This window comes from Arachis stenosperma, chromosome 5 (genome assembly GCF_014773155.1).
Source record: "Arachis stenosperma cultivar V10309 chromosome 5, arast.V10309.gnm1.PFL2, whole genome shotgun sequence".
Lineage (NCBI taxonomy): Eukaryota > Viridiplantae > Streptophyta > Magnoliopsida > Fabales > Fabaceae > Arachis > Arachis stenosperma.
In genome coordinates, this window is record NC_080381.1 from 91,305,245 (window position 1) to 91,328,555 (window position 23,311).

Here is a 23,311-nt window from a genome sequence, read left to right on the forward strand (position 1 = left end):
GCTTCTTCTTCAGAAGATGCCTCTTAGTACTGTTGGATGCATTTTGCCATCCATTCAGACTTTGAGAAATCATGTTGACTTGCTGAGTCAACATTTTGTTCTGAGCCAATATGGCATTCAGAGCATCAATTTCAAGAACTCTCTTCCTCTGAGGTGTCCCATTATTCACGTAATTCCTCTTAGAAGTGTACATGAACTAGTTATTTGCAACCATGTCAATAAGTTCTTGAGCTTCTGTAGGCATTTTCTTTAGGTGAATAGATCCACCTGCAGAATGGTCCAGTGACATCTTAGAGAACTCAGATAGACTATAATAGAATATATCCAAAATGGTCCACTCTGAAAGCATATTAGAAGGATAACTTTTGGTTATCTGCTTGTATCTTTCCCAAGCTTCATAGAGGGATTCACCATCTTTTTGTTTGAAGGTCTGAACATCCACTCTAAGCTTGCTCAGCTTTTGAGGAGGAAAGAACTTAGCCAAGAAGGCCGCGACCAGTTTATCCCAAGAGTCCAGGCTATCTTTAGGTTGTGAATCCAACAATATTCTAGCTCTGTCTCTTACAACAAAGGGGAAAAGCATGAGCCTGTAGACTTTAGGATCTACTCCATTAATCTTAACAGTCTCACAGATCTGCAAGAACTCAGTTAAAAACTGGTAGGGATCTTCTGATGGAAGTCCATGGAACTTGTAGTTTTGTTGCAGTAGAGCAACTAGTTAAGGTTTCAGCTCAAAATTGTTTGTTCCAATGGCAGGGATTGGGATGCTTCTTCCATCAAATTTGGAAGTAAGTGTAGTATAGTCACCAAGCATCCTCTGTGCATTATTATTGTTGGGTTCGACTGCCATATCCTTTTCTTGTTCGAAAATTTCAGTAAGGTTGTCTCTGACTTGTTGTAATTTAGCTTCTCTTAGTTTCCTCTTCAGAGTCCTTTCAGGTTCAGGATCAGCTTCAACAAGAATGCCTTTTTCCTTGTCCCTGCTCATATGAAAAAGAAGAGAACAGAAAAGGAAGAGGAATCCTCTATGTCACAGTATAGAGATTCCTTTATGTTAGTAGAAGAAAGAAGGAATAGAAGAAGGAAAAGGTAAGAATCCAAACACAAGGGGAGGATAAGTTCGAATTCTTGAGTAGAGAAGAAGTGTTAGTAGATGAATAAATAAATAGAAAAGAGATGAGAGAGAGAAAATTTTGAAAATAAATTTTGAAAAAGGGTTAGTGATTTTCGAAAATTAAAAGAAGAAATAAAATTAAAATTAAAATTTAAAATAATTAGTTAATTAAAAGAAATTTGAAAAAGAGGGAGGTATTTTCAAAAATTAGAGAGGGAAAAGTAGTTAGGTGGTTTTGAAAAAGATAAGAAACAAACAAAAAGTTAATTAGCTAGTTGAAAAAGATTTGAAAATCAATTTTGAAAAGATAAGAAGTTAGAAAAGATTTTAAAATTGATTTTGAAAAAGATATTTTAAAAAGATATAATTGAAAAAGATATTTTGAAAAAGATTTAAATTTTTAAAATTAAAATTGATTGCTTGACTAACAAGAAACTAAAAGATATGATTCTAGAATTTAAAGATTGAACCTTTCTTAATAAGAAAGTAACAAACTTCAAATTTTTGAATCAATCACATTAATTGTTAGTAAAGTTTCAATTTTGAAATAAAGATAAGAAAAATATTTTGAAAATAAATTAAAAATTTTTTTTCGAAAATAATAAAAAAAATGAAAAAGATTTGATTCTTGAAAAAGATTTTGAAAAGATATGATTTTTAAAATTGAAAATTTGACTTGACTTATAAGAAATAACTATGTTTTAAAATTTTTTGACTAAGTTAACTCAAATTTTCGAATTTTTGAGAGAAATAAGGAGAAGTTATTTTTTTATTTTTGAATTTTTTTAATGAGGAGAGAGAGAAAAGTAAAACGTCATTTTTGTGTTTTTTTCTTTTCTTTTTGGATCAAAACAAAGAATGCATGCAGAAACACTATGAATGTCAAGATGAACACCAAGAACACTTTGAAGATCAAGATGAACACCAAGATTTATTTTTGAAAAATTTTTAAGAAAAGAAAAAACATGCAAGATACCAAACTTAGAAATTTTTAATGCTTAAACACTATGAATGCAAAAATGCATATGAAAAACAACAAAAAGACACAAAACAAGAAAAAATGAAGATCAAACAAGAAGACTTACCAAGAACAACTTGATGATCATGAAAAACACCATGCATGAATTTTTCAAAAAAATGCAAAAGTTTTTAAAACATGCAATTGACACCAAATTTAAAATTTGACACTAGACTCAAACAAGAAACACAAAATATTTTTGGTTTTTTTTGTATTTTTATTATTTTTTCAAAAATAGATTTTGGAAAAACAAAAAACAAAGAAAAAATTTTTGAAAGATTTTTGAAAACTTTTTGAAAAGAAAATTACCTAATCTGAGCAACAAGATGAACCGTCAGTTGTCCAAACTCGAATAATCCCTGGCAACGGCGCCAAAAACTTGGTGCACGAAATTGTAATCATCAACAATGGCTCTAAAGACTTGGTAGCGCTCTCAAATGTGAATCACACTTTGTCACAACTCCACACAACTAACCAGCAAGTGCATTGGGTCGTCCAAGTAATAAACCTTACGTGAGTAAGGGTCGATCCCACGGAGATTGTTGGTATGAAGCAAGCTGTGGTCATCTTGTAAATCTCAGTTAGGCGGATAATAAATGGTTATGGAATTTTTGAATATAATAATAAATAAAGCATAAAATAAAGATAGAGTTACTTTTGTAAATCATTAGTAGAAATTTTAGATAAGTGTATGGAGATGCTGTGTTCCTTCTGAATCTCTGCTTTCCTACTGCTTTCATCCAATCCTTCTTAATCCTTTCCATGGCAAGCTGTATGTAGGGCATCACCGTTGTCAATGGCTACATCCCATCCTCTTAGTGAAAAAGTTCCAAATGCTCTTGTCACAACACGGCTAATCATCTGTCGGTTCTCGATCATGCTGGAATAGAATCCATTGATTCTTTTGCGTTTGTCATCATGCCCAACAATCGTGAGTTTGAAGCTCGTCACAGTTATTCAATCCTTGAATCCTACTCAGAATACCACAGACAAGGCTTAGACTTTCCAGATTCTCAAGAATGGCCGTGATGCGGGCAGAAATTGGCGAATTAAAATTTATTAAAATATATACTTGCAAGTATAGTTCTTAACTCGCTAGAAATTCACTTATCAATTTAGAAAGGTGTCACAGAGATTTAAAATTAAAATACTGGGAGTATGAATCCGAGGTTGTCTCCCAACGAGTTACAGAAAAGTGTGCTTTTTTATTAATCAGATGTTTTCAAAAAGGTTTGAGTAGAGTAAACAGGAAATTAAATTGGAGAATTTGAATAATGTAAATAAAAGCCTTGACTGGGAGTTGATTAGTTGGAAGCCCGATTATTGTTGGATTACTTTCTAGATTAATTGATAATTAAAGGTTATCTTGTTTAGTTATCTCTTACTAGGTAAGGAAAAGTCAAACAAGTTGGAATGCTACGTTCGTTCACAAGTTGCAACCCACTTAATTAAAAGGGATTGGTGTTAGTGACTAGAGGACAATCCAACAATAAACCCAATTACAATCTTTCTTTTAAGCTTTTCAACTAAAGGGTTCCCTTCAATCAACTCCCCATCAAGTTAGGGAACTACTCGCTCATTGTGAATGTAAAATTCATAACATATGAAACAGAATTAAAGAAAGACATTGTAAATAAAAATCAAAATAATCAATTAAAAATAAAAGTAATCCTTGTATTAAATAATCCTAAAAATATTCCAATGGTAAAATTAAACAAAACAAAGGACATGGAAGACTAAAGCCAAGTAAAGAAAATGAACTAGAATGACGAAGTATTGATGAGGTAATAACTCTTCTCAGTGTCCCAATGCAAAAAGTGGTAGAAAACTAAAATCCTAAGAACTATGAATGTGTAGAGAGAAAAACCTAGAGGAGGAGTAAAAACTAGATCTAAAACTATAACTGTCTAGAATGAATTGTTGTCCCTGGTTTCCGCATGTTCTCTGGCTCTAGTCTGCTGTTCTGGGCCGAAAACTGGGTCAAAATAGGGTCCAAAATCGCCCCCCAGCAAATTTTGCAGATTATGCAGATCGCGCACGTCACGCGATCGCATCATCCATGCGGACACGTCATTCGCGTTTTTTTCCTGCCACGCATTCGCGTCGTCCACGCTTCCGCGTCACTTGTGCTTTTCCAATCCGTGCGATCGTGTGAGCCATGCGGCTGCGTCACTGCGATTTCTCCTCTTTCGCGCGAACGCGTGAGCCATGCGGCCGCGTCACTTCTCGCTGGTTATCTCCTCAATTTCTCGTGTTCCTTCCATTTTTGCTAGCTTCCTTTCCAATCTCCAACTCATTCATGCCCTATAAAGCCTGAAACACTTAACACACAGATTACGGCATTGAATGGAATAAAGGAGAATTAAAATGCATAATTAAAAGTCTCTAGGAAGCAGTTTTCAATCATGTAATAATTTCAGGAAGGAAATATAAATGCATGCTAAATTAATGAATAAGTGGGTAAGGATCATGATAAAACCACACAATTAAACACAATATAAACCATAAAATAGTGGTTTATCAACCTCCCCACACTTAAACATTAGCATGTCCTCATGCTTAACTGAAGGAGATAAGATAAATAAGTATGAACATGTAGAAACTCATGCAATGCAATGCAACCTATATATGAATGCAACTATATGATTCTTGCCCACTTGATCAAAAGTAAATAAGCTCTTCAAAACAATTACAAATCAAATTCCACTAATTCTATCATTATACAGTAAGACAGATAAAAGTGCAAGAAGATAGCTCATGAAAGCAGGGAACATGGAAATTCAAGCATTGAACCCTCACTGATGATGTATGTACGCTCTAATCTCTCTAGTGTATAGGGTAATCACTCTATCCTTCTCTAATCATGCTCTCTAACTTTTGTTCTTCTCCTAACCAATCAACAACAGTTAATATACCAATACAAACATCATGAGGTCTTTTCAAGGTTGTAATGGGGCCAAGGTAAGGGTAGGGATACATATATGGTTAAGTGAGTTTATAAATTGAATCTTTAATTAACCCAAGCTTTAACCCAACCTATATATTTTATATAACCTTAGAATTCTTACCTAGCTACCTAGAATTCCCTTTTACATTCCATACTCATGTATCAAAATTTTTTTTTATCATATGTGCATCGATCTTTGAATTCTTAATTCAGCATTGGGGTAATTTTGTTCCCTTATTTATTTATTGATTTTTTTTAATATAGACATAAAAATAAACATAGCTTATCAATGTACATAGATTTTTAATTCTTATAGTTTCACATGAGTAGGTATCCAAATTCCCATTGTATTATCATGACACATTCCCTTAATAACTTTTGTTCCCACAATTTCCCATACTTAACTAGCATACACAATTCTATCTTAAGCTAACCAAAGATTCAATTTGGGATATACAATTGTTTTTCCGCTTAAGGCTAGTAATGTGGTAAAATATAGAACAATTGGGATTTAAAGGCTCAAAGTGGTTAACAAAGGTAATTGAAAAGCGTAGGCTTAATTTGGATAAGTGAGTTTAAACAAATAATGGCCTCAATCATATGCAAGCATACAAACATAATAAATATTGGACATATAGGATGAAACAAAATATAGATTACAATCATAGAGAAGTAAACACACAAGAATAAAATAATTATGGTTACATAATGTAACCATGCATAAAGGCTCAAATCTTCACAGGTTGTGTGTTTTTTAGCTCAAAAATCATGTTCCAAATACAACTTCAAGCAGATTTATCATAAAAAAAATTTGAATTAAAATTAGTGAAATTTTGTTCCAAAGATAGAGTCTTAGAAGAAACGTATTGTCTTTTCAATCAAGTAGAACATGCATGCAACTAACCTATTACTATGCAATTTATCCTATTCTATAAAAGAAAGAAAATCTAACTAAAATATCCTAATTTATTGGTGCTAGGGAAGAGAAATTACCTCCGGAAGTCAGGTACTGACCAACCTCCCCACACTTAAGGATTTGCACCGTCCGCGGTGCCATCTGTCAGGAACAGTGGTGGGCTGGTGGCAGTGTCTCCACAGTCGGGACCGTCGTGGCTCCCTGTGCTGGTGAAAGAAGTGGAGTCCGGAGTGCCTGGATCGTCATTGGGTCGGTGATTGCCTGTAAGTAGCTCCTTGAGGTATTTGAAACAGCGGTGGTTGTGGCGCTCTCGGAGCTTTGCTTTCTTTTCTTGTTGGTCCAATCGCTTCAGGATTTGGTGCAGCAGCTGACTAGTAGATGGTGGAGGAGCTGCAGCATCCTCTGTGGACTGGCTGGTAGTGGCAAGTTGTGGCCTGAGATATCTCCCGTTAGGGACATACTGATCATCCCGTGGAAGAATGGTTTTGGTGTCTCCAGCTCTGTAGGATACTCCGGCTGCTGAGATAAGATCAGAGACCAATGCGGGAAAAGGTAGGTTGCCCGCGATCTGCACATGTTCCATAGCATTCCGGATATGTCTTGGAAAATTAAGAGGCTGGTCTGTGAGGATGCACCATAGTAGAACGGCCATGACTGCCGTGAAGGAGGACTCATGACTACTCGGGAAGACGTAATGGGACATAATCTGTGCACATACGTGAGCCTCTAAGGTGAGTGCGGAAGCCGAGATTCCCTTAGGACGGGAACAATGGTATCCAAAGATCCATTTACTGCCAGGTCGAGCGATAACTCTGAGAACAGCGTCCCAGTCAAAGGTGTATGCCTGGCGCTTGATCGCGGCTTTCTGAAAAGCGTCCAATCATTCTGGAGTAAGGGGGAGATCTAAGGCTTGCTGAATGGCCTCTTCTGTAATGGGAACTTGCTTCTGGCGTAAATAAACGGACTGCAGAGTTGGCAGGTGGAAGTTGGAGTAGAACTCAACAACCCAAGAAAGATTAACCTGTCGTGGCTGTCTCTGTAAGAATCCCCAATGTCTTTGTGCAATTTGTGGCTCAACAAATTCAGCAATACGAGGCAGAAGGATAAGAAGGTGTTCATTGTTGTAAATAAAAATCAAAATAATCAATTAAAAATAAAAGTAATCCTTGTATTAAATAATCCTAAAAATATTCCAATGGTAAAATTAAACAAAGCAAAGGACATGGAAGAGTAAAGCCAAGTGAAGAAAACGAACTAGAATGACGAAGTCTTGATGAGGTAATAACTCTTCTTAGTATCCCAATGCAAAAAGTGGTAGAAAAATAAAATTCTAAGAACTATGGATGTGTAGAGAGAAAAACCTAGAGGAGGAGTAAAAACTAGATCTAAAACTATAACTGTCTAGAATGAATTGTTGTCCCTTGGTTCTGCATGTTCTCTGGCTCTAGTCTGCTGTTCTGGGCCAAAAACTGGGTCAAAATAGGGTCCAAAATCGCTCCCCAGTGAATTCTGTCGATTATGTAGATTGCGCACGTCACGCGATCGCATCATCCATGCGGACGGGTCATTCGCGTTTTTTCCTGCCACGCGTTTGCGTCGTCCACGCTTCCGCGTCACTTGTGCTTTTCCAATCCGCGCGATCGCATGGGCCATGCGGCCACGTCACTGCGATTTCTCCTCTTTCGCGCGAACGCGTGAGCCATGCGGCCGCGTCACTTCTCGCTGGTTATCTCCTCAATTTCTCGTGTTTCTTCCATTTTTGCTAGCCTCTTTTCCAATCTCCAACTCATTCATGCCCTATAAAGCCTGAAATACTTAACACACAGATTATGGCATCGAATCGAATAAAGGAGAAATAAAATGCATAATTAAAAGTCTCTAGGAAGTAGTTTTCAATCATGTAATAATTTCAGGAAGGAAATATAAATGCATGCTAAATTAATGAATAAGTGGGTAAGGATCATGATAAAACCACATAAGTAAACACAATATAAACCATAAAATAGTGGTTTATCAGGCCGCCAATAATTCTAGCTTATACCACGAAGACTCTGATCTCACGAAATGGAAGGCTCGGTTGTCAGGCGAGGGCAGCCATGCGTCGTGCATCAGGAATCCAAGAGATACACACTCTAGCACTCGCTTGTAGAACGGAGGTGGTTGTCAGGCACGCGTTCATAAGGATGGATGATGATGAGTGTCACGAATCATCACATCCATCAGGTTGAAGTACGAATGATATCTTAGAACAAGAATAAGCTTGAATTGAATAAAAGGCAGTAGTAATTGCATTAAAACTCAAGGTACAGCAGAGCTCCACACCCTTAATCTATGGTGTGTAGAAACTCCACTGTTGAAAATACATAAGTGATCAAGGTCCAGGCATGGCCAAATGACCAGCCCCCAAAGTCTAAGAACTAAACATCCAAAGATGGATGCTGAGATAAAAGACGAAACCAAGATGTCTAATACAATAGTAAAATGTCCTATTTATACTAGACTAGCTACTAGGGTTTACAGAAATAAGTAATTAATGCAGACATCTACTTCCGGGGCCCACTTGGTTTGTGCTTGGGCTGAGCTTGAGCTTTACACGTGCAGAGGCTTCTGTTGGAGTTAAACGCCAAGTTGTAACATGTTTTTGGTGTTTAACTCTGGTTTTTGACGTGTTTTTGGCATTTGACTCCAAAATGCAGCATGAAACTGGCGTTGAACGCTAGTTTGTGTTATCTTGATTCGAATAAAGTATGGACTATTGTATATTGCTGGAAATCTCTGGATGTCTACTTTCCAACGCCGTTGAGAGGGCGCCATTTGGAGTTCTGTAGCTCCAGAAAATCTATTTCGAGTGTAGGAAGGTCGGAATCCAACAGCATCAGCAATCCTTTGTCAGCCTTCTATCAGAGTTTTGCTCATGTCCCTCAATTTCAGCCAGAAAATTCCTGAAATCACAGAAAAACACACAAACTCATAGTAAAGTCTAGAAATGTGAATTCAGCATAAAAACTAATGAAAACATCCCTAAAAGTAGCTAGATCCTACTAAAAACTACCTAAAAATAATGCCAAAAAGCGTATAAATTATCCGCTCATCACTCACGCATCAATTTATAAAGCATAGTTTCAATCCTGGATAGTTTGTCCTCTGATGGTGGAGTGGGAATTGGATGTTGAGGCTGATTGCCTTTGGCTTGGTATGGTGGCTGAAAGGGATTGTTGTATGGGTGTTGATATGATCTAGGGTTGGATTGTTGGTAGGTGTACTGGTTGGGATTATGAGGTTTCTGATCTTGACCTTGGTTTTGTTGGTTCCCCCAACCAAAGTTTGGGTGGTTCCTCCAACTAGGGTTATAGGTTTTAGAATATGGATCATGAGTGATGACAAGTCATCATATACCCATTTTTCAAGCTAATTTCACTTGTTTCACTAGTCTTTATGCACTTTCTTGCATCCTAAGTAAGTAATTTAGAATGAAAATGCATAACTTCTTTAAATCAAACAACCACCATTTAATTGATGCTAAATCATGAGGTTTGGGCTAAAATTAATTGATTTTTAATGATTTATAAACCTTGTGAATTTAGTGATACTTTGATTGGTTGTTTTGATTTCTTGTAGGTGAAAAAAAGAAGAAAAGAAGAAAAACGTGGCTTAAGAAGTGTGGCCAAAGGAAGAAAATGGTGTGGTGAAAGAAGGAGAAGTGTGGCACAACATTGAAGGAGGAAGCAACACTGCTCTCCACAAGAGCACATTGCCCTCCAAGAGAGCAGCATAATGAACCAAGCTTCCATAACATCACTGCCCTGCCCTCCATAAGAGAGGAGCACAATTCTATGCCAAGGACCAAAGGAAGCAAAAACTCTGCCCTGCCCTCCTCAAGAGCAATATCGGGCTCCATGCAAGAAAAATTCAAAGGAAATTGTCTCCAAGTGCCACCCATGGGTTTCGAACCCAAGAACAAGAAGGGAAGAAGTAGCGCTCAAATACAAGGAAAACAAGCAAAAATTGGTTTGTTTTCAATCTCCAAGAATCGAACACAGCACCTTGGGGAAGCAAGGAACTAGGCGTTACTTTAGTGCCAAGAAAACCAAGGAAAAAGGGGCAGCGTGTGCCTCCACCAAGTTTCGAACTTGGGACCTCACCCATTGGCAACATTGCCCTGCCCTCCACAAGGGCAGGGCAGCATTTCTTGGTGCAAGGCCAGCACACAAATTGGCTCGGTGATGCATTCGCATATTTACCATTTTAACTAGTTAGTTTAGTTAGTTTTAGCTTAGCTTCATTTATTTTCTTTGAAATAAATAGACAAATTTGTGAACTTTTCCTCCATGCATTCATAAACCAAGAACTAAGTGAAATTTGACATAATCTATGCAAATGATTTCCTTGGTTTTTAAACCTTATATGCAAGTTAAGGTGAATGATTTCCTTGAAATTTAATGCATAAGATGGCAAAACTTTGAGAAAAGTTCTTTGGTTTATGATAGGTAGCAAGAAGACAATGGTGCAAGGAAATCTTGGAGCAAGAAGGAGAAGCACGTTGCCAACTTGATCCTCAAGTTGGCAATGCCCATTTGATGCAACCAGGATGAGATAGCACGTTGGCAACTTGGAAACCAAGTTGGCAACGTGCTAGTGCATGTTCAACAGAATTTGCAGCCTGACCTTCCCCTCTTCAAGGATGAATAACTTGAACCACAGAGATCCAATTGACATGCTTCCAATTGTGTTGAAAAGCTGACATCCAGAGCTTTCCAACGATATATAATAGTCTATAATGGAGCATGAAATAGAAGCTCAAATTAGAGACAAATTTAAGCCCCAAGAACAAGGAAATGGAGCATTGCACGTTGCCAACTTGAGGACCAAGTTGGCAACGCCAGGAAGCTACCAGGGGAGATGCATTGCACGTTGCCAATGTCAAGACTAAGTTGGCAACGCCAGGAAGCTACCAGGGAAGGTGCATTGCACGTTGCAAACGTGAAGACCAAGTTGGCAACGCCAGGAAGCTACCAGGGGAGATGTTGGCACGTTGTCTCTGGCGTGTTTGCCAACAACGTGGGCAACAACACCCAAGCAAGGAGGAGGAAGGGATCTCGGCGTTGTTGCTGGCGTGTTTGCCAGTAACGTGGGCAACAACGCCCACACCAAGAAGAAAAGAGAGCCTGGCGTTGTTGTTGGCGTGTTTGCCAGCAACGTGGGCAACAACGCCCAGGCAGCTTGATGTGGCTCTCTTCAAGGGCATGTATCTTGAGCTAGAAAACTCCAAATGAGGTGAACTCAGTGGCATTAAAAAGTAGACATCAAGAGCTTTCCAACCATATATCATAGTGAGGTATTGGAGTTCATTTGAAGGTTTAAAAGCCAGCTTCATTTAGAGCCCCAGAAACCTTGGGCGTTATCATGGTCGTGTTCACCAAAAAACGCCATGCAGCCTGACCATACCTTCTTCAAAGGAGCATAACTTGAGCTATAGAGATCCAATTGAGGTGCTTCTAGTTGCGTTGGAAAGCTGACATTCAGAGATTTCTAACCATGTATAATAGTCTATAGTGAAGCACAAAATTGAAGCTCAAACCAGAGGCAACTTTAGACATCAAAACTGAGTCAAGTGTTTGGTAATAACTTAGGCCAACAACGCCCAAGCCTGGTGCCCAGGAAATTCCCTGCACGTTGCCAATGTGCTATAAGCTGGCGTTTTTGGCAACAACGCCCAGATGGACCAGGATTGATGAGGACTTGCTCTTGTTCTCTTCACCACTTTCAAAGGGGAATACCTCCTTCATTGGACCAGGAATTTAACAAAGGAAAAGCCCACATTGCTAATCCAATTGAAGACCTCCAAATGAGTTTTAGGAGTAGTATAAATAGAGTAGAGTTTTGTACTTGAAAACCTCTCTCGGGGGGGGCTTCGGAACTTCTGAATTTTTCACACTTAGATTTTTATTTTTTACACTTTTTAGTTTTTTTTTTTATTTTTTTTAGAAACTTTTAGATAGATTTTGTAAAAGATACTTTCGGAAGCAATTTGAAATTTCAATTTTCTAAGAACTTCTTCTTCTTCATTCTTCATTTTCTTTACTACTCACTTTTTAATGTCTACTTTTATACTTGTTGTTGAATTTAGAGCTATGATTCACTAAACCCCACTTTCATTAGGGGGAGGAGCTCTGTTTATTTGAATGGGTTGACAACAAATCTTTTCCTTCTCAATTCAAGTGGTTCATCCAATAGGAAACTCTTGTTCTTCACAGATTCAATTACATTCGAGAGAAGGATTGAATCTACATGAATTGTATGGTGAACTTGAGAAAGAATGCATATAATTTAGTTTGGAGTTCTCCTTTCACAACTTCTTTGATTAATACACTTTGGGTTGGTATGTGAGATGTAACCTCCCTTAGTTGAGATCCTGGAAGTTGTGTGGCTTTGGATTAGAAATTTGAACTTCACCTCTTCTCATGACCAATTAGATCATGAGAGTGGTAATTGATTATGTTGAGAGAAATTGAGTTGCCAAGAGATTGGGATTCAATTATTCACAATCCGCCATGGATCTATACCCATGATTGAGAAGGAGATGAGTAAAGTCAATTCATGACAATTTACATCTCTGATCCCTAATGATCTCTCCATCATTAATCCTCATCTCTTTTGTTCTTTAGTTCTTTGAATACCCATCACCCAACTCCCTTCTACATCCTTGCAATTTATCATTCTGTTATTTAATTTCTGCACTTTAAATTTCTGCAATCTTTACTTTCTTGCAATTTATCATTAACTGTTTGCAATTACATTCAACAATCAAATCTCATGAAATCAAAACCATGTTTGCTTGACTAAAAATTACCATTTAACTAAAATTGATTAATCTACCAATCTCCGTCGGATTAACCTCACTCTTAGTGAGTTTTATTACTTGATACGACCTGGTATACTTGCCAGTTGTACGTGAAATCTTAATTTTCACGTATCACACGGGCATGAGCACTTGGCGCGCAACATGGACGCACGGGCAGCAAGGCAAGGCGCACCATGGCAATACTGCCCTGCCCTCCACAAGGGTAGGGCAGCATCCTGATGCTACACATGCAGCACAAGCACGGACGAGGCTTCAACACACAATTTCCCTGCTCTGCCCTCCACAAGGGCAGGGCAGCCTCCTGGAAGCTAAATTCTTCATGGGCTGAAAATTGGATTAAAAATCCAATTTAATTCATTTCTTCACCAAATCAAAAGCCCATCCAAATTCCAAAATCCAAGAATAGAAAATGTATAAATAGGAGATAGTTTGATGTAATTAGGACCTTTTTTTGATTTTTGAATTTTCACATCTTTAGACTTCATTTTCTTTGAGAGCCTGGAACTGAGATCTTAGAGAATTGGGAAGGAAAATTGATCTCTCTTCTTCTTTGTTCTTGCTTGAGCACTTTTTACTTTTCTTGTTTGAGTCTTGGGTGTGAAGAATTGAGGAACTTCTGTCTCAATCTCCATTCAAGATCTCTTTAATTTCCCTTCTGTATAATTGAGTTCAATTCCACTTCCTCTACTATTGCAACTTTTAATTTCTCTTTAATTGCTTTGTGAACTTGGATCTGGGAAGGTAATTGAGATCTAGACTCTGCTATCTAGTCTCTCGAGTCCTGAGATCCAATTTTCCTTTTGGTTCTTCTGTTGAACTACTGCTGAAATCAAATTTCCATTTCTGTTTGAGATCTAGATAATTTCAATTCTTCTCTTGCTTTGTTAATTGTTGCAATTTAATTTCCCTTGCTTAATTTCTGAATTCCCAGTCCTCAAATCCCTTTTCCATTCAAGAAATTTATATTTCATGCACTTTAAGTTACCACAATTTACATTTCTTGCACTTTAAGTTTCAGTCATTTAATTTCTTGTCCTTTAAGATTCAGCACATTTACTTTCAATTCTCTTTAATTTCTGCAATTCATCCCTATCCCTTTACATTTCCTGCTATTTACTTACTGTTGGATACAAAATCACTCAACCAATACTTGATTTGCTTGACTAAATCAACCACTGAACTAAAATTGCTCAATCCTTCAATCCCTGTGGGTTCGACCTCACTCCCGTGAGTTTTATTACTTGATGCGACCCGGTACACTTGCCGGTGAGTTTTTTGTTGGATCATTTTCCACACATCAAGTTTTTGGCGCCATTGCCGGGGATTGAAATAGATTGACAATGATTAAGTGAAGTGGAGGTCTAGATCAAGCACTTTTTCTTTTCTGTTTCTTTAATTTTTAATTAACCCATTAACTGTTTGAATTTTTGCTTAAGCTAACTGAAACTTCATTCTAGCAATAGATTGAAGTTTCACTGGTTCTGGTTCTGTGTTTTTCTTGTTGCGTGTTTGTATGTCAGGTACAGGGAGAACTTCTCCTATTCTCTCTGAAATTGACCAAAGAACTCTTCGAAGATTAAGAAGAGCTGAAAGAGGAAAGAACATTGTTGGAGAGAAAGAATCTGAGGAGGAATTCCAAGAGATGGAAGGAGATCCATCAAATCTCAATCAGCCAGAAGGAGGGGCCAACAATAACCCACAACAGAGGAGAGTACTGGCCTCCTATACATTTGCAAATGCTAGACATTGTGGGAGTAGCATTCTTACCCCTAATGTCAATGCAAATAACTTCGAACTAAAGCCACAACTCATCACATTGGTCCAAAACAACTGCTTTTTTGGAGGAGGGCCATTGGAGGACCCGAATCAACATCTATCCACTTTTTTGAGGATCTGTGACACAGTTAAAAGCAATGGAGTGCACCCTGACATATACAAGCTACTGTTGTTCCCATTCTCTCTCAGGGACAAAGCCACTCAATGGCTAGAAACATTTCCAAAGGAGAGCATCAACACTTGGGATGATTTGGTGAGCAAGTTTCTTGCCAAATTTTATCCCCCTCAAAGGATCATAAGATTGAAGACTGAGGTGCAGACATTCACTCAAATGGATGCTAAAAATCTATATGAGGCATGGGAAAGATATAAAGCTTTGCTGAGGAAATGTCCACCAGAGATGTTCACTGAGTGGGACAAGCTGCAGAACTTCTATGAAGGACTTACTCTGAAGGCTCAAGAGGCACTTGATCACTCAGTTCGAGGATCATTGCAATGGATGAAAACTGCAGAGGAAGCTCAGAACCTCATTGATATGGTGGCCAACAACCAATATTTCTTTGCTCACCAAAGGCAACGCCAACCATCACAGAGAAAGGGAGTGCTAGAATTGGAAGGAGTGGATACAATTTTAGCTCAACACAGTGATGTAGCAGCAGATTCAGCAACAATTTGAGCAAATGGCCAAGAGAATTGATAGCCTTCTAGTTGCATCAGTAAGTGCCACAAGCCAACCATCAACTCCTTGGGGGCAGAATAAAGATAACTAAGAAGAACAGCAACAAGAGCAAGTGCACTATATGCACAACCAAAATTCTGGATCAAATGAAGTGTATGGTGACACCTACAATCCATCTTGGAAGAACCACCTAAACCTTAGGTGGGGAGACAACCACAACCAAAACCAACAACCATGGCAAAGAAACTCAGCTCAAAACACTTCAAGAAATAACCAAAATCACAACCAGCAGCCAATTAACCAAATTCCTTACAGAAAATCCCAAAACAATTACCCCAATTCCAACCATTATCCATTCAATAACCAACCAACTAACCAAAACACTTACATCATCCATCAACACCCCAAAACCAACCAATCTCACAAGACTCTCAGAGGATTACTAATCTGGAGATGCTCATGGAGAAGATGATGAAGAACCAAGAATTGACAACAAAGAACCAATAAGTTTCCATGAAGAGCCTAGAAAGGCAGATTGGACAAATCTCCAAGTAGATTTCTATTGAGAGACCTTCAAGCTCACTACAAAGTGATATCATTCCTAATCCAAAAGAAGAATACAAAGCTGTAAAATTAAGGAGTGGAAAGACATTGGTGGATGGCAACCAAGGGGCAATCAAGAAACTCATGGAGAATGACAAAGAGTCAACAGAGAAAGATGGAGCTAACAACAAGGACATAACAAGCAAGAATATCCCAGAAAAGCTCACAGAAGAGAACAACCAACCACAGAATTTAAAGAAGGGAAAGCAGATCACGGAAGAACCAAATCCAGGACAGCAGCAAGTGGAGAAGAGTCTTACACCTCCACTACCTTATCCACAGAGATTCCAAAAAGAAGCAAAGGATCAACATTTCCACAAATTCCTTGAGACTTTCAAGAAGCTAGAGATCAACATACCCTTGGCTGAGGCATTGGAGCAAATGCCTCTATATGCCAAGTTCCTAAAGGAACTCATCAACAAGAAAAGGAGTTGACTGGAGAAGGAGACTGTGCTGCTCACTGAGGAATGTAGCGCTGTGCTCCAAAAAGGAATCCCACCAAAGCTTAAAGATCCAGGGAGTTTTGTAGTATCATGCACCATAGGCAAACTAACCTTGGACAAAGCTCTCTGTGATCTTGGAGCTAGTATCAACTTAATGCCCCTGTCCATGATGAGGAAGCTTGCTATAGAAGAACTCAAACCCACTAGGATGTCACTTGTCATGGCCGACAGATCAATCAAGACACCTAATGGAATTGTGGAAAATCTGTTAGTGAAGGTTGGGGAGTTTATCTTCCCTTCAGATTTTGTGATCTTAGACACCGAACATGAAGGAAACAATTCAATCATCTTGGGAAGACCATTTCTAGCAACTTCAAGAGCTATTATAGATGTGGAAAAAGGAGAAATGATCTTCAGAGTACACAATGAGAAAATGATCATAAATGTTTTCAAGTCAATGCAACACCCTCCTGAGCAAGAGGATTACCTGAGAGTGGATATGATAGAGAGCCTGGTGGAAGAAATGTTAGACACTAATTATCATGAGCAAGAAGAGGAAAATAATCAAGAGACAGTAGAGGAACAAACAGCTGAGATCTCTATTGACAAGGAGGTGAAACCAAGCAAGAAGGAAGAAGTGCAAAAACAAGAACTGAAGCCATTACCCACCCATCTCAAATATGCATTCCTTGGCACATCAGAGAGTTTTCCAGTGATCATCAATTCATCCCTGACAAAGGAAGAAGAAGGAGAACTTCTTGATGTACTCAGAGCTCACAAGGATGCTTTAGGATGGACCATTGATGACCTGAAAGGCATCAGCCCTGCAGTGTGTATGCACAAAATCCTCTTGGAGTATAATTCCAAAGCAGTGGTTCAACCTCAGAGAAGGTTAAATCCCACAATGAAGGAAGTTGTCCAGAAGGAAGTAATGAAGTTGTGGAATGCAGGGATAATATATCATATCTCTGATAGCTCATGGATAAGCCCAGTTCAAGTGATACCAAAGAAGGGTGGGATGACAGTCATTGTTAATGAGAAAAATGAACTCATTCCCATAAGAACTGTGACAGGATGGAGGATGTGTATTGACTATAGGAGGCTGAATGATGCCACATGCAAAGATCATTTCCCACTTCCTTTCATTGACCAGATGCTTGAAAGATTGGCCGGCCATGCCTACTATTGCTTCCTGGACGGCTATTCTAGGTATAATCAGATAGTGGTAGATCCAAAGGAACAAGAAAAGACTTCATTCACATGTCCATTTGGAGTTTTCGCCTATAGAAGAATGCCATTTGGGCTATGCAATGCTCCAGCCACCTTTCAAAGGTGTATGCTCTCCATTTTTTCAGATATGGTCGAAAAGTTTTTAGAGGTTTTCATGGACGACTTTTCTGTTTTTGGTGACAATTTCAATACTTGCCTGAAACATCTAACTCTTGTCTTGAAACGTTGCCAAGAAACTAATTTGGTTTTGAACTGGGAGAAGTGCCATTTCATGGTGCCTGAGGGGATTGTTCTTGGTCACAAAGTTTCAAGAAAAGGGATAGAGATTGACAAGGCGAAGGTGGAAATTATAGAGAAGCTCCCTCCACCAACTAATTTGAAATCTGTTAGAAGATTCTTAGGGCATGCAGGATTTTATAGAAGGTTTATCAAGGATTTTTCTAAAATAGCCAAACCTTTGAGTAATCTGTTAATGATTGATAATCCTTTTGTTTTTGATGAAAACTGCCAGCATGCCTTTGAAACTTTAAAAAACAAACTCACAACAGCACCAATCATCATACCCCCGGATTGGGAACTACCTTTTGAACTCATGTGTGGTGCAAGTGATATTGCAATTGGTGCTGTACTTGGACAAAAAAAGGGAAACTTGCATCATGTCATATATTATGCAAGTAAGGTGTTGAATGAGGCTCAAAAAAATTACACCACAACAAAGAAGGAATTGTTAGCTGTAGTCTATGCATTTGATAAGTTTAGATCATACTTGATAGGATCCAAAATTGTGGTCTATACTGACCATGCTGCCCTTAAGTATTTGATGTCAAAGCAGGATGCTAAACCAAGACTTATCAGGTGGATACTACTCCTACAGGAGTTTGACATCGAGGTAAGGGACAGGAAGGGCACTGAAAACCGAGTTGCTGATCATTTGTCGAGGCTACCACAAGAAACAATTCAAGAAGCCTCATGATGAGCGGATAATTTGTACGCTTTTTGGCATTGTTTTTAGTATGTTTTTAGTATATTTGGTTTAGTTTTTAGTATATTTTTATTAGTTTTTAGTTAAAATTCACTTTTCTGGACTTTACTATGAGTTTGTGTATTTTTCTGTGATTTCAGGTATTTTCTGGCTGAAATTGAGGGATCTGAGCAAAAATCTGATTCAGAGACTGAAAAGGACTGCAGATGCTGTTGGATTCTGACCTCCCTGCACTCGAAGTGGATTTTCTGGAGCTACAAAAGCCAAATTGGCGCGTTCTCAACGGCGTTGGAAAGTAGACATCCTGGGCTTTCCAGCAATATATAATAGTCCATACTTTGCCCAAGATTTGATGGCCCAAACCGGCGTTCAAAGTCACCTCAAGAAATCCCAGCGTTAAACGCTGGAACTGGCACCAAAATGGGAGTTAAACGCCCAAACTGGCATAAAAGCTGGCGTTTAACTCCAAGAAGAGTCTCTACACGAAAATGCTTCATTACTCAGCCCAAGCACACACCAAGTGGGCCCGGAAGTGGATTTTTATGTCATTTACTCATCTCTGTACACCCTAGGCTACTAGTTTTCTATAAGTAGGACCTTTTACTATTGTATTTTCATCTTGGTTCTTCTGGTTCCCTCTCTGGAGCCGAAACCAATGATCACTTTTGTTCTTATGTATTTTCAACGGTGGAGTTTCTACACACCATAGATTAAGGTGTGGAGCTCTGCTGTACCTCGAGTATTAATGCAATTACTATTGTTCTTCTATTCAATACCGCTTGTTCTTTGTCCAAGATATTCATTTGCACCCAAGAACATGATGAATGTGATGATTATGTGACGCTCATCATCATTCTCACTCATGAACAAAGTGACTGACAACCACTCTTGTTCTACAAGCAAACGAGGCTCTAATGTTTATCTCTTGGATTCTTTAACCGGAATCTTCGTGGTATAGGCGAGAACTGATGGCGGCATTCAAGAGAATCCGGAAGGTCTAAACCTTGTCTGTGGTATTCTGAGTAGGATTCAATGATTGAATGACTGTGACGTGCTTCAAACTCCTAGCAGGCGGGGCGTTAGTGACAGACGCAAAAGAATCAATGGATTCTATTCCGGCCTGACCGAGAACCGAAAGCTGAATTCCACGTGCTGTGACAGAGCATATGCAATCGTTTTCACTGAGAGGATGGGAGGTAGCCATTGACAATGGTGAAACCCTACACGAGCTTGCCATGGAAAGGAGTAAGAAGGATTGGATGAAGACAGTAGGAAAGCAGAGAGACGGAAGGGAAGGCATCTTCATGCGCTTATCTGAAGTTCCTACCAATGAATTACATAAGTATCTCTATCTTTATCTTTTATATTATTTTCGTTCATCATCATATCCATTTGAGTCTGCCTGACTAAGATTTACAAGACGACCATAGCTTGCTTCATACTAACAATCTCCGTGGGATCGACCCTTACTCACGTAAGGTATTACTTGGACGACCCAGTGCACTTGCTGGTTAGTTGTGCGAAGTTGTGTAATGCCATGGAATTGAGCTACCAAGTTTTTGGAGTTCATGACTGGGGATTATGAGAGTTGTGAAAAGTATTGTTCACAATTTCGCGCACCAAGTTTTTGGCGCCGTTGCCGGGGATTGTTCGAGTATGGACAACTGACGGTTCATCTTGTTGCTTAGATTAGGTATTTTTTTTCAGAGTTCTTAAGAATGAATTCTAGTGTTTCAAGGTGATGTTCTTATCATCACCAAAGCTGATTGATCCTCATCAATTTAGCTCTTGAATGCAATGTCCTGCTGAAGCTTGGCTAGCTATGTCTAATTCCTTTAGACTAAAGCTTTAGACTAACATTTCATGATTCCTGGAATTCTCATTAAGAATTTTGATACCTTTGTTTTCTTTTCCACTTAATTTTCGAAAAATCCAAAAAAATTACAAAATCATAAATATGTTATGTTTCTTATTGAGACACTAGTCTCATTTTAAGTTTGGTGTCAATTGCATGCATTCATTCATGTGTCTTAAGGATCTTCAAGATGTTATTGATGATTTCTTACTCTAATCTTTAAATTCTCTTGACTTGAGTGTTTTGTGTGTCTCATATGCATTCTCATTTTGTTAGTGTCAGCAGTATACAAACTGCTAAGTTTGGTGTCTTGCATGCATTGTTATTTGATTTTAGTGCATTTTGATTATTCCTTATTATTAAAAATCCAAAAATATTTTTAATTTGTGTCTTCTCAAGTCAATAATACAGAGAATTGAAGATTCAGAACATACAGCAGAGGAATTGCATAGAAAAAGCTGGGCATTCAAAACGCCCAGTGAAGAAGGACAGACTGGCGTTTAAATGCCAGCCAAGGTACCTGGTTGGGCGTTTAACGCCCAAAAGGGTAGAGTTTTGGGCGTTAAACGCCAGAATGTGCACCATTCTGGGCGTTTAACGCCAGGATGGCACAAGGGGGAAGATTTTGTTTTCAAATCAATTTTTTTTCAAGTTTTCAAAGTTTTTCAAAATCAAATCTTTTTCAAATCATATCTTTTCAATCAAATGTTTTCAAAATCAATTTCTTTCCTTTTTCAAAGATACTTGCTAACAATTAATGATTTGATTGAACATTTCAAGTAAGTTGCCTTTTCTGTTGAGAAAGGTTTAATGTTTTGGATCATATCTTTTCTTGATAGCCAAGTTATTAATTTTTAAAATCAAATCTTTTTAAAATTGTTTTCAAATCATATCTTCTCAATCACATATTTTTTTTAAAACCAATCATATCTTCTTAACCTCATCTTTTTCAAAATAGTTTTCAATCAAATCTTTTTAATTTCTAAATTTCAAAATCTGTTTCAAAAAATCACTTTACTTCTTTCCCACTCTTATTTTCGAAAATTAAGTAATGTTTTTCAAAAATATTTTTAAAATCTTTCACTTAATTTTCGAAAATTACTTCCCTTCTCCTCACATCCTTCTATTTATGGACTAACACTATCCCTTAATGCAAAATTCGAACTCCATTCCTTCTGATAAGTTCAAATTTTCTACTTCTGTCTTCTACTCTTCTTTTCCTATGACACTTCAAGGAATCTCTATACTGTGACATAGAGGATTCCACATTTTCTTGTTCCCTTCTCTTTCTTATGAGCAGGAGCAGAGACAAAGGCATTCTTGTTGAAGCTGACCCTGAACCTGAGAGGACCTTGAAGCGAAAACTAAGAGAAGCTAAAGCACAACTCTCTTTAGAGGACCTGACCGAATTCTTCAAAGAAGAAGAACACATGGCAGCCGAAAACAACAATGCCAACAATGCAAGGAAGGTACTGGGTGACTTTATTGCACCTACTCCCGACTTCTATGGGAGAAGCATCTCTATCCCTGCCATTAGAGCAAATAACTTTGAGCTTAAGCCTCAATTAGTTTCTCTAATGCAACAGAATTGCAAGTTCCATGGAAACCCATTGGAAGATCCTCATCAGTTCTTAGCTGAATTCTTGCAAATCTGTGACACTGTCAAGACTAATGGGGTTGACCCTGAGGTCTACAGACTCATGCTATTCCCTTTTGCTGTAAGAGACAGAGCTAGAATATGGTTGGATTCTGAACCTAAAGAAAGCCTGGACTCTTGGGAAAAGCTAGTCAATGCCTTCTTGGCAAAGTTCTTTCCACCTCAAAAATTGAGTAAGCTTAGAGTGGAAGTCCAAACCTTCAGACAGAAGGATGGAGAATCCCTCTATGAAGCTTGGGAAAGATACAAATAATTAATCAGAAAGTGTCCCTCTGACATGCTTTCTGAATGGAGCATCATAGGTATTTTCTATGATGGTCTCTCTGAACTATCCAAGATGTCTTTGGATAACTCTGCTGGAGGATCTCTTCATCTGAAGAAGACGCCTACAGAAGCTCAAGAGCTGATTGAAATGGTTGCAAATAACCAATTTATGTACACTTCTGAAAGGAATCCTGTGAACAATGGGACTAATCAGAAGAAAGGAGTTCTTGAGATTGATACTCTGAATGCCATTCTGGCTCAGAACAAGATATTGACTCAACAAGTCAATTTGATCTCTCAAAGTCTGTCTGGAATGCAAAATGCACCAAGCAGTACTAAGGAAGCTTCATCTGAGGAAGAAGCCTATGATCCTGAGAACCCTTCAATGGAAGAGGTGAATTACCTAGGAGAACCCTATGGAAACACCTATAATTCTTCATGGAGAAATCACCCAAATTTCTCATGGAAGAATCAAGAAATACCTCAACAAGGTTTTAACAACAATAATGGTGGAAGAAATAGGTTTAGCAATGGCAAGCCTTTTCCATCATCTTCTCAGCAACAGACAGAGAATTCTAAACAGAACCCCTTTGACTTAGCAACCATGGTCTCTGATCTAATCAAAACCACTCAAAGTTTCATGACTGAAACAAGGTCCTCCATTAGGAATTTGGAGGCACAAGTGGGACAGCTGAGCAAGAAAATTACTGAACTCCCTCCTAGTACTCTCCCAAGCAATACAGAAGAAAATCCAAAAGGAGAGTGCAAGGCCATCAACATGGCCGAATTTGGAGAGGAAGGAGAGGAAGTGAACGCCACTGAGGAAGACCTCAATGGGCGTGCACTGACCTCCAATGAGTTCCCTAATGAGGAACCATGGGAATCTGAGGCTCAAAATGAGACCATAGAGATTCCATTGGACTTACTTCTGCCTTTCATGAGCTCTGATGAGTATTCTTCCTCTG

The 23,311-nt window shown here is 38.4% G+C and overlaps 2 non-coding genes across 2 annotated transcripts; one reads left to right on the top strand and one right to left on the bottom strand.

Annotated features, from left to right (window-relative positions):
* The first annotated feature begins 343 nt into the window (after nt 1-343).
* LOC130932207 (small nucleolar RNA R71) lies at nt 344-451 on the top strand. Its single transcript, XR_009067368.1, has one exon. It is a non-coding gene; the product is annotated as a small nucleolar RNA R71 (small nucleolar RNA).
* Nucleotides 452-22,257: 21,806 nt separating this feature from the next.
* On the bottom strand, nt 22,258-22,365 carry LOC130983902 (small nucleolar RNA R71). Its single transcript, XR_009087871.1, has one exon. It is a non-coding gene; the product is annotated as a small nucleolar RNA R71 (small nucleolar RNA).
* Between the last annotated feature and the right edge of the window lie 946 nt (nt 22,366-23,311).